Here is a 14,794-nt window from a genome sequence, read left to right on the forward strand (position 1 = left end):
ACTAGTTTACAGTCCCACCAACAGTGTAAAAGTGTTCCTATTTCTCCACATCCTCTCCAGTACCTGTTGTTTCCTGACTTTTTAATGATTGCCATTCTAACTGGTGTGAGATGATATCTCACTGTGGTTTTGATTTGCATTTCTCTGATGGCCAGTGATGATGAGCATTTTTGCATGTGTCTTTTTGCTGCTAAATGTCTTCTTCTGAGAAGTGTCTGTTCATATCCTTTGCCCACATTTTGATGGGGTTGTTTGTTTTTTTCTTGTAAATTTGTTTGAGTTCATTGTAGATTCTGGATATTAGCCCTTTTCTCAGATGAGTATATTGCAAAAATTTTCTGCCATTCTGTAGGTTGCCTGTTCACTCTGATGGTAGTTTCTTTTGCTGTGCAGAAGCTCTTTAGTTTAATTAGATCCCATTTGTCAATTTGGGCTTTTGTTGCCATTGCTTTTTGTGTTTTAGACATGAAGTCCTTGCCCATGCCTATGTCCTGAATGGTAATGCCTAGGTTTTCTTCTAGGGTTTTTATGGTTTTAGGTTTAACATTTAAGTCTTTAATCCATGTTGAATTAATTTTTGTATAAGGTGTAAGGAAGGGATCCAGTTTCAGCTTTCTACATATGGCTAGCCAGTCTTCCCAGCACCATTTATTAAATAGGGAAACCTTCCCCCATTTCTTGTTTTTGTCAGGTTTGTCAAAGATCAGATAGTTGTAGATATGCGGCATTATTTCTGAGGGCTCTGTTCTGTTCCATTGGTCTATATTTCTGTTTTGGTACCAGTACCATGCTGTTTTGGTTACTGTAGCCTTGTAGTATAGTTTGAAGTCAGGTAGCATGATGCCTCCAGCTTTGTTCTTTTGGTTTAGGATTGACTTGGCGATGCGGGCTCTTTTTTGGTTCCATATGAACTTTAAAGTAGTTTTTTCCAATTCTGTGAAGAAAGTCATTGGTAGCTTGATGGGGATGGCATTGAATCTATAAATTACCTTGGACAGTATGGCCATTTTCACAATATTGCTTATTCCTACCCATGAGCATGGAATGTTGTTCCATTTGTTTGTATCCTCTTTTATTTCATTGAGCAGTGGTTTGTAGTTCTCCTTGAAGAGGTCCTTCACATCCCCTGTAAGTTGTATTCCTAGGTATTTTATTCTCTTTGAAGCAATTGTGAATGGGAGTTCACTCATGATTTGGCTCTCTGTTTGTCTGTTATTGGTGTATAAGAATGCTTGTGATTTTTGCACATTGATTTTGTATCCTGAGAATTTGCTGAAGTTGCCTTTCACCTTATGGAGATTTTGGGCTGAGACGATGGGGTTTTCTAGATAAACAATCATGTCATCTACAAACAGGGCCAATTTGACTTTCTCTTTTCCTAATTGAATACCCTTTATTTCCTTCTCCTGCCTGATTGCCCTGGCCAGGACTTCCAACACTCTGTTGAATAGGAGTGGTGAGAGAGGGCATCCCTGTCTTGTGCCAGTTTTCAAAGGGAATGCTTCCAGTTTTTGCCCATTCAGTATGATATTGGCTGTGGGTTTGTCATAAATAGCTCTTAATATTTTGAGATACGTCCCATCAATACCTAATTTATTGAGAGTTTTTAGCATGAAGGGCTGTTGAATTTTGTCAAAGGCCTTTTCTGCATCTATTGAGATAAACATGTGGTTTCTGTCTTTGGTTCTGTTTGTATGCTGGATTACGTTTATTGATTTGCGTATATTGAACCAGTCTTGCATCACAGGGATAAAACCCACTTGATCATGGTGGATAAGCTTTTTGATGTGCTGCTGGACTCGGTTTGCCAGTATTTTATTGAGGATTTTTGCATTGATGTTCATCGGGGATATTGGTCTAAAATTCTCTTTTTTGTGTGTGTCTCTTCCAGGCTTTGGTATCAGGATGATGCTGGCCTCATAAAATGAGTTAGGAAGGATTTCCTCTTTTTCTATTGATCAGAATAGTTTCAGAAGGAATGGTACCAGCTCCTCCTTGTACCTCTGGTAGGATTCGGCTGTGAATCCATCTGCTCCTGGACTTTTTTTTTGGTTCAGTAAGCTATTAATTATTGCCTCAATTTCAGAGCTTGTTATTGGTCTATTCAGAGATTCAACTTCTTCCTGGTTTAGTCTTGGGAGGGTTTATGCATCGAGGAATTTATCCATTTCTTCTAGATTTTCTAGTTTATTTGTGTAGAGGTGTTTATAGTATTCTCTGATGGTAGTTTGTATTTCTGTGAGATTGGTGGTGATATCCCCTTTATCATTTTTTATTGTGTCTATTTGATTCTTCTCTCTTTTCTTCTTTATCAGTCTTGCTAGTGGTCTATCAATTTTGTTGATCTTTTCAAAAAACCGGCTCCTGGATTCATTGATTTTTGAAGCGTTTTTTGTGTCTCTATTTCCTTCAGTTCTGCTCTGATCTTAGTTATTTCTTGCCTTCTGCTAGCTGTTGAATATGTTTGCTTTTGCTTCTCTAGTTCTTTTAATTGTGATGTTAGGGTGTCGATTTTAGATCTTTCCTGCTTTCTCTTGTGGGCATTTAGTGCTATACATTTCCCTCTACACACTGCTTTGAATGTGTCCCAGAGATTCTGGTATGTTGTGTCTTTGTTCTCGTTGGTTTCAAAGTACATCTTTATTTCTGCCTTCATTTCGTTATGTACCCAGTAGTCATTCAGGAGCAGGTTGTTCGTTTCCATGTAGTTGAGCGGTTTTGAGTGAGTTTCTTAATCCTGAGTTCTAGTTTGATTGCACTGTGGTCTGAGAGACAGTTTGTTTTAATTTCTGTTCTTTTATATTTGCTGAGGAGAGCTTTACTTCCAACTATGTGGTCAATTTTGGAATCAGTGCAGTGTGGTGCTGAGAAGAATGTATATTGTGTTGATTTGGGGTGGAGAGTTCTGTAGATGTCTATTAGGTCCGCTTGGTGCAGAGCTGAGTTCAGTTCCTGGATATCCTTGTTAACTTTCTGTCTCATTGATCTGTCTGATGTTGACAGTGGGGTGTTAAAGTCTCCCATTATTATTGTGTGGGAGTTTAAGTCTCTTTTTAGGTCTCTAAGGACTTGCTTTATGAATCTGGGTCCTCCTGTATTAGGTGCCTATATATTTAGGATAGTTAGCTCTTCTTGTTGAATTGATCCCTTTACCATTATGTAATGGCCTTCTTTGTCTCTTTTGATCTTTGTTGGTTTAAAGTCTGTTTTATCAGAAACTAGGATTGCAACCCCTGCCTTTTTTTGTTTTCCGTTTGCTTGGTAGATCTTCCTCCATCCCTTTATTTTGAGCCTATGTGTGTCTCTGCACATGAGATGGGTTTTCTGAATACAGCACACTGATGGGCCTTGACTCTTTATCCAATTTGCCAGTCTGTGTCTTTTAATTGGAGCATTTATCCCATTTACCTTTAAGGTTAATATTGTTATGTGTGAATTTGATCCTGTCATTATGATGTTAGCTGGTTGTTTTGCTCGTTAGTTGATGCAGTTTCTTCTTAGCCTCGATGGTCTTTACAATTTGGCATGATTTTGCAGTGGCTGGTACTGGATGTTCCTTTCCACGTCTAGTGCTTCCTTCGGGAGCCCTTTTAGGGCAGGCCTGGTGGTGAGAAAATCTCTCAGCATTTGCTTGTCTGTAAAGTATTTTATTTCTCCTTCACTTATGAAGCTTAGTTTGGCTGGATATGGAATTCTGGGTTGAAAATTCTTTTCTTTAAAAATGTTGAATATTGGCCCCCACTCTCTTCTGGCTTGTAGAGTATCTGCTGAGAGATCAGCTGTTAGTCTGATTGGCTTCCCTTTGTGGGTAAGCCGACCTTTCTCTCTGGCTGCCCTTAACATTTTTTCCTTCATTTCAACTTCAGTGAATCTGACAATTATGTGTCTTGGAGTTGCTCTTCTCGAGGACTATCTTTGTGGCATTCTCTGTATTTACTGAATTTGAATGTTGGTCTGCCTTGCTAGATTGGGGAAGTTCTCCTGGATAATATCCTGCAGAGGTTTTCCAACTTGGTTCCATTCTCCCCGTCATTTTTAGGTACACCATTCAGATGTACATTTGGCCTTTTCACATAGTCCCATATTTCTTGGAGGCTTTATTCGTTTCTTTTTTATTCTTTTTTCTCTAAACTTCTCTTCTCACTTCATTTCATCTTCCATCACTGATACCCTTTCTTCCAGTTGATCGAATTGGCTACTGAGGCTTGTGCATTGGTCCCGTAGTTCTCGTGCCATGGTTTTCATCTCCATCACGTCCTTTAAGGACTTCTCTGCATTGGTTATTCTAGTTAGCCATTCGTCTAATTTTTTTTCAAGGTTTTTCACTTCTTTGCCATGGGTTCGAACTTCCTCCTTTAGCTCAGAGTAGTTTGATCGTCTGAAGCCTTCTTCTTTCAACTCGTCAAAATCATTCTCCGTCCAGCTTTGTTGCATTGCTGGTGAGGAGCTGCATTCCCTTGGAGGAGGAGAGGTGCTCTGATTTTTAGAGTTTCCAGTTTTTCTGCTCTGTTTTTTCCCCATCTTTGTGGTTTTATCTACCTTTGGTCTTTGATGATGGTGACGTACAGATGGGGTTTTGGTGTGGGTGTCCTTTCTGTTTATTAGCTTTCCTTCTAACAGTCAGGACCCCCAGCTGCAAGTCTGTTGGAGTTTGCTGGAGGTCCACTCCAGACCCTGTTTGCCTGGGTATCAGCAGCAGAGGCTGCAGAACAGAGGATATTGGTGAACAGCAAATGTTGCTGCCTGATCGTTCCTCTGGAAGTTTTGTCTCAGAGGAGTACCCGGCCGTGTGAGGTGTCAGTCTGCCCCTACTAGGGGGTGCCTCCCAGTTAGGCTACTCGGGGGTCAGGAACCCACTTGAGGAGGCAGTCTGTCTGTTCTCCGATCTCCAGCTGTGTGCTGGGAGAACCACTACTCTCTTCAAAGCTGTCAGACAGGGACATTTAAGTCTACAGAGATTTCTGCTGCCTTTTGTTTGGCTATGCCCTGCCCCCAGAGGTGAAGTCTACAGAGGCAGGCAGGCCTCCTTGAACTGTGGTGGGCTTCACCCAGTTCAATCTTCCTGGCCATTTTGTTTACCTACTCAAGCCTCAGCAGTGGTGGGCGCCCCTCCCCCAGCCTCGCTGCCGCCTTGCAGTTTGATCTCAGACTGCTGTGCTAGCAATGAGTGAGGCTCCGTGGGCGTAGGACCCTCCGAGCCAGGCGTGGGATATAATCTTCTGGTGTGCCATTTGCTAAGACCATTGGAAAAGCACAGTATTAGGGTGGGAGTGACCCAATTTTCCAGGTGCCATCTGTCACCCCTTTCTTTGACTAGGAAAGGGAATTCCCTGACCCCTTGCGCTTGCCAGGTGAGGCGATGCCTTGCCCTGCTTTGGCTCATGCTCGGTGCGCTGCACCCACTGTACTGCACCCACTGTCTGACACTCCCCAGTGAGATGAACCCGGTACCTCAGTTGGAAATGCAGAAATCACCAATCTTCTGCGTGGCTCACACTGGGAGCTGTAGACTGGAGCTATTCCTATTCGGCCGTCTTGGCTCCACCAGAATGTCATTTTTGGTACCCATATAGAGTGAGCTATCAGAAATCAATTCACTCACTTTTTCCATGGTGGCTCATACTAATATGGGACTATCCTAATAGTATATTCTTAATGTAAAAGTAGAGCCCCCATGCAACTCTTATCCTTCTTCCAAATTATGCTTTCAAATGGCCTATGAAGGTGTCTTCTCTTTATCGTATCTCTTTCTCAAGCTAAAATTTCCAAGGTGTTTCCAACCACTTTTTAGTTGCAGTGCTTGCCAGATTTCCTTGAGTTTTTGTCTCTTGGCATGTTTCACCAAGTTCATAATGAGACACATTGTTTTCCAGATGTGGCTTGATAAGGATGAGATATTTCAATATGACTATTAAACTTGTTCTTCTGGATATATCTTTTCTATTAATGAATGCTGAGATTGCAGTCCTGAAACTATTGACCATTAAGGATCATAGAGACAATTAATCCCTTATGTGTATTTCATATAAACTACTTTCAAAGAAGTAACCCTTGCCTGTACTTTAATAGTTAAGTTTCTAAATCTAAGGCTCTTTACTTTGGCTTTACTATATTTCATTTTGACAGTCTTGGCCCATTCATTAAACCTATGGAGACATTTTTATATCCCAGTTTTGTGTCAGTCACAGATTCACAGATTTAACAAGTATAATTTCTTATGTCCTTTCTTAGGTCAATGTTAAAATGCTGAACAAGAAAAGACCAAGGACAGCAGGGTTACAGTCTAATAAAATAACGTCTCTGAAAATGCTTTGCAAACATTATTTTGTATTCATCTTTAGTTCTTCATTCTTCCTCTGTCTTTTATACATGATGGTTTATAAGCTGACCTTATGGAAAATTTGTCCCGTACAGCCTTCATAGTTTAACTTTGTTTCCAATGACCTCTCTATCAAAATAATTTCTAATTGCATCATTTAATTTTCCTTTTTAAAATATTCTCTTCTTTTTGAGTCATCTTTTCTTTTGGAAACTTTCTCCTCAAGAGATGACTTCTTTGAATGTTTTTTACTATGTGATTTTTCCTCATTTGCAGTTAAAAATGTAATTTGTTGCATGTAGGTGAAGGTGCTAGATGCTGCAGGGCATACAATTATTCATATTATATTCCTGGACCTCAAAGAGCTTACAGGCCAATAAGAGATCTAAGACACGTGGTACATCACATGATGTACCATTAGGATGGTACATTTTAAAGTGTAATACCTCTCACATCAAAACTCTTAGTTCTTCCCGGTCATTGTAATGTGTTTTTAAGTCCTCCTTCCAAAAAAGGTGCTTCTCGTGCTTGTAGATATTTCTCACACCCATATTGCTTTTCAGAATATTTGCAGTTCTTCGAAACTCCCATACTCCATGTGGTGCTTAGTTTTTCTGAGTTTATTTCAAAATCTCTCTTAACTATCTATGAATCAAATTTTCAGTTGCTTAATAGTTTCCCAGGACTTACAGTCTCATGTTCAACCCACTCACTTTAATATATATGTTCCAGTATTTTTACAGTGACCATTATAAAGTATATTCTCTCTCTCTACACACACACACACACACACACACACACACACACATATAGAGAGCACCAGAAAACAGCATTTTATTTTATTTTATTGGCTAATAAAGGGAAATGCAATTAGACAAGCACAGGTTAAGACTCTGATTAACACCAGTCCAGGAGTGCACTTAGTAGGTGGTCATTTTACCATATTACATACCTGGTACAAAATGTAATCTCTGTGCTTTACTATAATGCCATTGATGTGGTCTCGTACCCAAAGCAAACAGCAATTCAGAGCTTTTCATTGACTGATAGATTTATATTTTTTCTAGTTTTCTGTGAGACACGCTGTATTTCAAATGTGGTTTAATAAGGACAAATAATTCACTGTGACAATTAAGCATGTTTTTCTAGATATTCATTTTCTAGTAAAGTGCTAAGATTGCAGTCCTGAAACTGTTCACACTTAAGTCCGCCCTAAGGCAGATGATGCGCTATTATGTAAATTTTCATGCAGTCGTGGAAATAACACAGAGGGATTCCCACATATCTTATACCTGGTTTCTTCTAGTGGTTACATCTTGCATAACTGTAGTACAATATCACAATCAAGAAACTGTCATTCATACAACCCACTGACCTTATCAGATTTTTATCAATTTTATATATATTTGTATTTGCTTCCTTTTAGTTTTCTAAATTTTATCACATATGTAGGTATACATGAACACAGTAAAAATACGGAAAAGTTCAGTTAACATGATACATTCTGCTACACATGTATAGCCACAAATAATTCTCTCCCTCATCCATAAATAAATAAATAAACATTTATTTCTTAATATTCAGACATAGGGTCTTACTATGTTGCATAGGCTGGGCTTGTTCTACTGGGCTCAAGCAGTCTTCCCACCTCAGTCTTCCAAAGCAGCTGTGATTACAGGCATGTGTCACTGTGCCTTGCTTCTATTATATCTAATTTTAAAAGAATAATGTACTCATGTATTACTTGTATTATGAATATTAATAAACAAACAGAACATGCACTTTCTCATTTGCACATTAAAAAATTGATCTGACTTCTGCAAATTTACACATGAATCAGAACGCTAAAGAGAGGACACATAATGTAATATAAATGTTTTGAAATTCTACTGAATTGGGTTTTTAAAAATTTGTATGTTTATAAAATGTGCAGTATTATGGTTTCTTTATGAAATAATTTCTGATGTAACATGCAAAGGAGGAATAAATGAAGGATGAGAGAGGGAGGGAGGAAGGAAAGAAGGGAATCAGGGAGGGATAGAGAGAAGAAAGAGGAAACAGGGAGGGAAGGGACACAGAAGAGGGGAGAAAAAGAGGGAAGGTGAAAACTGGTAGATATAAAGGATCTAAATAAGGGGATTATATTATAGAACAAAATGGTTAGGGATTAGATGGAGATAAAACCTCCATGAATACACTAACACGGAGATTTGCTATTATCCAATAATCAGCTAAAATGATGTTGACAGTAAGCCCCAATGTCCATTTGGACTAATAAAGATTTGCCACCTCCTCCTGACATGAACCTAAATTGGGCCCCTGATGGAAGTAGTGGAAAGAGGTCAAAAATCAGGTCAAACAAACTTGAAATAGATAAGATATTGATTTATATAAAACATTTTTTTTCAGGTTATGGTACTTGGGTACATGTGCATACACAGGTGTGTGCATGTATGTAATATATCCAATAACATTCACAGTGACACTCTGATGTAGGTATTATAACCATTTAAATACTAATGGACAAAAGGTTTAAGTATAAGTTGTTGAGTTACTGAAGGGAAAAAGAGAGAGGGAGGGAGGCAGGAGAAAGAGAGGAAGGAAGGAAAGGAGAGAGGGAGGGAGGGAAGAAATGGGGGATACAGGAAAAAAGAAAGAAAGGAGATGGGAAGAAAGAAGAAAATACCGTATGTAGATAAAAAATGATAATTATTCTATTGATAGGCACAAACTGATATTCTGTTTTAATTGAAAAAGATCATTACCAAAGAGATAAACTGACATACATATTAGTGTGACCATACTATCTGTCTGCTGACTTTTGCCAAACCACCAAGAGCAACAAGAATGTTGTATTTTGTTTTTCCCTATGGTCCAAAAAACAGTGTAGGCCTGACATTTACATTGTCAAGAGCACAGCATAAGCTAGCAAATGAAGTCAAAGGACCACTCTCTCATTTAACCAAGGGATGAAGATGTGCCAAAGTTGTCTTCAGGGAAAAAAAGTTTATAGCACTTTGAATTTCTGATAAATATCAAGAAAAATTTTAGCAGAGTAAATTTAAATTGTGAAGTCATTATTTGAAGTATTTTTGTTATTATTTTGGATTATTTTGATTCTATCATTTGACAAAATATTGTTGTGCAAGTAGAAGTACTTTGATAGCTCTGGGATCTTCATCTGGGCCTGGTTTTACATTTCTTTTGTTTATTTTTTGTACAGGAATTTTACAACCACTATCTACTAATCAGAAATTTTGTAATTAAATTTAAATTATAATAATACATTTTGGTTTTCACTGAATCCATTATTAATTTAGCATCTCTTTTTTGTATGTGGTGAGAATATCTTATTTTAAACTATTACTATGAAACATAGTGAATGAGTCATTTCTTTAAAAACAATGAAAAGCAAGCACAACCTCTACCCACCGTCTGTCTTCACACCCTGAAAAAAAAAAAAAAAACCTTCACCTAAGTTCTAGCTTACTGAAATACAGTATCCCTTAATGTTATTTTCCGTTAGTTGTTAACAAGATATTACAAATGCAGTAATAAAATTTTTAGGTCAGCAAGATTTAAGCTTTATTTAACTGCTGAACTCTTGCTATTAGAGGAAAGGAATGATTAGTTGTTCTCATTTCCAACGTGACATTTACATTAAGCAATAAATGCTCTAGTAGTATATTAATTTATTTGTCATATGATCTTGGATGTGTGTAATAATTTGTAAAAGTTTTCCTATAGCCAAGCATATGGTGCTACATTTTTTCCAATAACAAATGCATTTTCATATTCAATCATTGCCTCTAATTTACTTTTAAAGTAGGTTTAGCAGTATTAATGGTGAGGAAAGCATGTTTTAATAATAGTGTTTATATGAATTTCTGAATAATTATGCTTTAACAAACTCATTAATATGGAGTAATTTTCAATTTTTTGCTTGTGTCCCAAATTATTTTTCAAGTCATTTGTTTTAATAAAATAGCATTTCCTATCTTATAACCTCAGTTTTGGAGTAATCCCCCAAAAGATAATGGCTATTTTATCTCAATATATTATTACATAATTATAAATAAGTAATTGAATGAACTGTAGTAAAACCATATGATTCAATTATTTATATATTTTAAAACAGCTGGTTTTTGCATCATGTAGGCCAAAACATCTGGCTGTTTATTTTTTAATCATTTTTAACACAAAGTAAATATAGCTAAAAACAAAGTTAGAACAACTCATTCTTTATTTTGTACTATTAGGAATTCTAGGGAGAAATGATTGGTAATGATACCATTTGATGGATTCATAATTTTTCAAATGTTATGAATATTTAAAATGAAGGGAATATGTGAGATAATATTCTGGTGTCTTCAAGTATTTCAAGGGCTTTCAATGGGTCAAAACTTAGGGCAGGTTTAGGAAGAATTTTCTAAGGGTAACAAAACTGTTGCAATGCCTATAATGTATAAGGTTTTATGATGAGTACTTTCACATACATTGTATCCTGAAATAATTACAACTTTTTGTAACTGTTTTCATTTTGAAAGAGAAAAATGGTCACAGTTGTGATTTCAGCCTTGGTCTAGAAGACTTTAACGTCCTACCTTTGTTGATTTTAAGGCTCTTACCAATGCATATGTTCAGGCAATTGATGAACACTTAGTAAAGATATCCTAGAGGATAAGAAAGTATCACTGGGTGCTGGAGGAGGTAATGATTCTCACTTTTAAATACATATTTTCTAATAACTTCTAGAGCTTTGCCCATTTTTTCTAAGTTCTTTCTGAGTTTAGTATTGGCACCTTATGTGGTTTGGCTTTGTCCTCACCCAAATCTCATCTTGAATTGTAGCTTCAGTAATGCCCATGTGTCGTGTCGTGGGAGGGACATGGTGGGAAGGAATTGAATCATGGGTGCAGGTCTTTACAAAGCTGTTCTGGTGATAGTGAATAAGTCTCATAAGATCTAATGATTTTATAAAGGGGAGTTCCCCCACATATGCTCTCTTGCCTGCCGCCATTTAAGACGTCCCTTTGCTCTTCCTTCATCCTCTGACATGATTGTGAGGCCTCCCCAGCCATGTGGAACTGTGAGTCCATTAAATGTTTTTCCTTTATAAATTACCCAGTCTCAGTTATGTCTTTATTAGCAGCATGAGAACAGACTAATATGGCATCCACAATAATTGTTAGAGGGAGAACTATATTTCTTGGAAACACATGTACATAAACAATAACAGTTGCTGAATTTTCTAAGACTATGCTAAGAATGTAACAACTTGGAACTAAGAAATTGACCATAATTTTTTATAGGATGTTCCATTTCAACATAATATCAAGAAAAAAAACTTTGTATGATAACACTAGAAAATGTAGTATTGGAATCTCAAATCTGAACTTTCCCTCTTTGGTCATTGCATTGACCAAAATATATGGACTAAAAAAAAAACACCTTACTTTAATATAGAATCCTTATTGATTTTCTGAAAATTTCACTTACATTATGAGATATAAGACATTTCATAGAGTGAGATAGCCCTAGGTGAGAGTCCTCACTTTGCTATTTACCTATATGACCTTGCCCAAGGTTAGTTGACCTTTCTCTGTCCTTGCATTTTTGTAGCACTAAAATAGAAATATATATTTACCTTATTCGATTCTTAAGAGAATTTTTTTAAGTTAACACATGTTTTATGGTAGCTGGCACATAGTAAATCTTAATAAAAGGTATTATTACAAAAAAGGAAATGCTGTTCTCATTAGTAATGTGGCCATATAGACAATAAATTTTCTCTGGGAAATTATAATTTAGGTAGGAATTTCAGTTGTTACTGTGCTTTTCATGCTAAAATAAAGACATAGACCTACTGTTGGTCAACAGTATGTTTTAGGGGGAGTTAGGATGATATTTTGAGGCCTTTATATTTTGCTACCATAATGAAATATGGTAGCAAATGTAATTGCTACATTTGCTAGAAATGGTAGAAAATGTAATTACAGAATTCAGATTTATTTTTTATACTGCATCTCTACTACAAAGAAAGAAACATGATCAGAGCTGCACGGACAATGAGGTGTTTTAACCTAAACAGTTTATTTAGCAATATATTGTGCCTGTATTTACTAACATGTGTGCAGAATACATATATATGATTATATATGCAGAATACATATATATTCATATAAATATTATTTTTATAACAACAAAATCCCAGAAACGTGTACTTTTTCAGTTAAGATACTTTACCAGCTAAGATTATGCTTATGGTAGATGTGCACTGTTAGAATGGATGGATTCATGCTAGAAGACAGAGATGGAATGTTTTTCAAGACGTTAAAGAAACAGGGCACAGGCCGGGCGCGGTGGCTCACGCCTGTAATCCCAGCACTTTGGGAGGCCGAGACGGGCGGATCACGAGGTCAGGAAATCGAGACCATCCTGGCTAACACAGTGAAACCCCGTCTCTACTAAAAGTACAAAAAAATTAGCCGGGCGTAGTGGCGGGCGCCTGTATTCCCAGCTACTCGGGAGGCTGAGGCAGGAGAATGGCGTCAAACCGGGAGGCGGAGGTTGCAGTGAGCCAAGATCGCGCCACTGCACTCCAGCCTGAGCTACTGAGCGAGACTCCATCTCAAAAAGAAAAAAAGGAGAAAAAAAAAAAAAAACAAAAAAAAAACAGGGCACAACAGAGCAAAGTATTCTGATATATGTACAAAAATTTACACACGCACACACATACATACACACACAAACTATTTCTGAAAGAATGTTCTAAAATGTGAAATTGGTTTTCTCCGAGGAGGATATCTTACTTTGGAGGGAGATGTACTATTGGGTTTCTGATGTTTTTGTCGTGCATATATGAATGTGAAAGTTAGCTTAAAATATATTCATGGAAGGAAATAAATGAAAAGGTAAACAATTGCTGTATCAACATGGTTGTCAAATGATTGATTTATATTCATATTGGTGTATGTGGTATGTCCTAGTTATTCTAAAGTGCTATAGTAAACATAAATTTCAAAAAGATACAGCATTGATTGACAGATTCAGATAAATAATTGAAATATGTAAGCTATAATTTACTTTTATTTAATTGTACAATTAATCTGTGCCTTGATTTTTAGTATTTCTGACCATATTAGTATTAAATTAAGCAATAGCTTAATTTTCCTTTTTAAATAAATTCCTAATTATTGAGTATCTTAAGACAATATAATCACTTCTTTAAATTTTGACTCTATAAGATCATTCATATATCTTTACAAGTGGAGGCAGCAGAAATAATAAGCTAAACTCAAGTTGCTGTTTCATCTTAGGTCTGTTTTTTATTATTATGGTTCGGAATTTCATTATTTCTCACTTTCGCTTCTTCAGACAAAATAAGTTATAGTTAAAGTAAAATTACAATGCTTTTATTAATTTCAAGAACGTTTTAAAAATTCAGCCTATTTCTGCATTACAAATATCAGTGATTGAATATCAATTGGTACTATTACATAGTAATCTTATAGGAAAGAAAGTTAAGCATTGTGTTTTATAGAGCCAAGTTAGCTATTCTTTAGAGTGACATGAAAACCTCAAAAAGAGGTAGAAATCAGTAATCTTCTGACATAAAGTTAAAAAATAAATGGCATGCCTATGTATTTCTTTCATAGACATATAGGTTGCAATACTCAGATTTTCTCTGTTGAAAAATATACGGGAAAAACAACATAAGACTATTAGTTTAATCAGGATAAGGGTTTTTCAGGTTCATTCACTGCCATATCCTAACTGTCATATGACTCGTAAGTAGTAGGTGATGCTTAAATATATGTTAACTTATGCAGTGTTTTAACATTAGACTGCAAGTTGAATTAATTTAAATATGATGAAATCGAACTATACAGCTTAAGATTATTTAAATTATCCTCAGTTTTGATAAGAAAACTTATTTCAAAAAGGAAAGGAGAATGCTAATATATTTATTGAAATCACAGTATGTTGCACATTCCATTGGAAAGCTTTATTATGCAAATATATTTAAATCATATTGCATGATACTCCTGCTGTAGTTTGAGATTGATCACCCAGTTAACAGCCACTATATTTTTCAAGGATACTTTATAAGCATTTTTTGATACACTCTTTTTTTGTGCTTGCCTCCTTTGAAGAATCCCTGTAACCATTCATCCAGGTGTTGAGAAGATATGTAGCAGCCGAGCACCCATCTTTTGACACCGTCCTCTGAAATCAGCTTTGGAGATGCTTTCACTCTGTCCGTCTTCTGCAGCAGCCAGGCAGAGTGCCGACTCCTTCACAGCCGTGAGGAACTCTTCAGGCTCCAGAAGTAAGTTGATTGCATTCAGTTCAATCATTGTCAGTGGGTTTAAAACACTTAAGGGAGGAAAACTAAAAATCTTGCTAACTTACATACAAATTAAACCTAGTATTATTCATCACTGATTATCTTGTTTTTTGTTGTTGTTGTTG

At 36.5% G+C, this 14,794-nt stretch overlaps 1 protein-coding gene across 10 annotated transcripts in view; it reads left to right on the forward strand.

Annotated features, from left to right (window-relative positions):
- The window catches only part of LRFN5 (leucine rich repeat and fibronectin type III domain containing 5), a 295,601-nt gene that overhangs the window by 143,082 nt on the left and 137,725 nt on the right, over nucleotides 1-14,794 (forward strand). For 7 of the 10 annotated variants that reach the window (XM_003831760.5, XM_034937496.2, XM_063596060.1 and 4 more), the window contains exon 2: nucleotides 14,476-14,651. The exons of 2 other annotated variants lie outside the window; for them this stretch is intronic. The gene's annotated coding sequence lies outside the window, so the exon portion shown is untranslated. The remainder of the gene's footprint in view (nucleotides 1-14,475; nucleotides 14,652-14,794) is intronic. One more of the 10 variants, XM_063596062.1, reaches the window with a different exon arrangement.

The sequence above is a fragment of the Pan paniscus genome, chromosome 15 (assembly GCF_029289425.2).
Source record: "Pan paniscus chromosome 15, NHGRI_mPanPan1-v2.0_pri, whole genome shotgun sequence".
Taxonomy (NCBI): domain Eukaryota; kingdom Metazoa; phylum Chordata; class Mammalia; order Primates; family Hominidae; genus Pan; species Pan paniscus.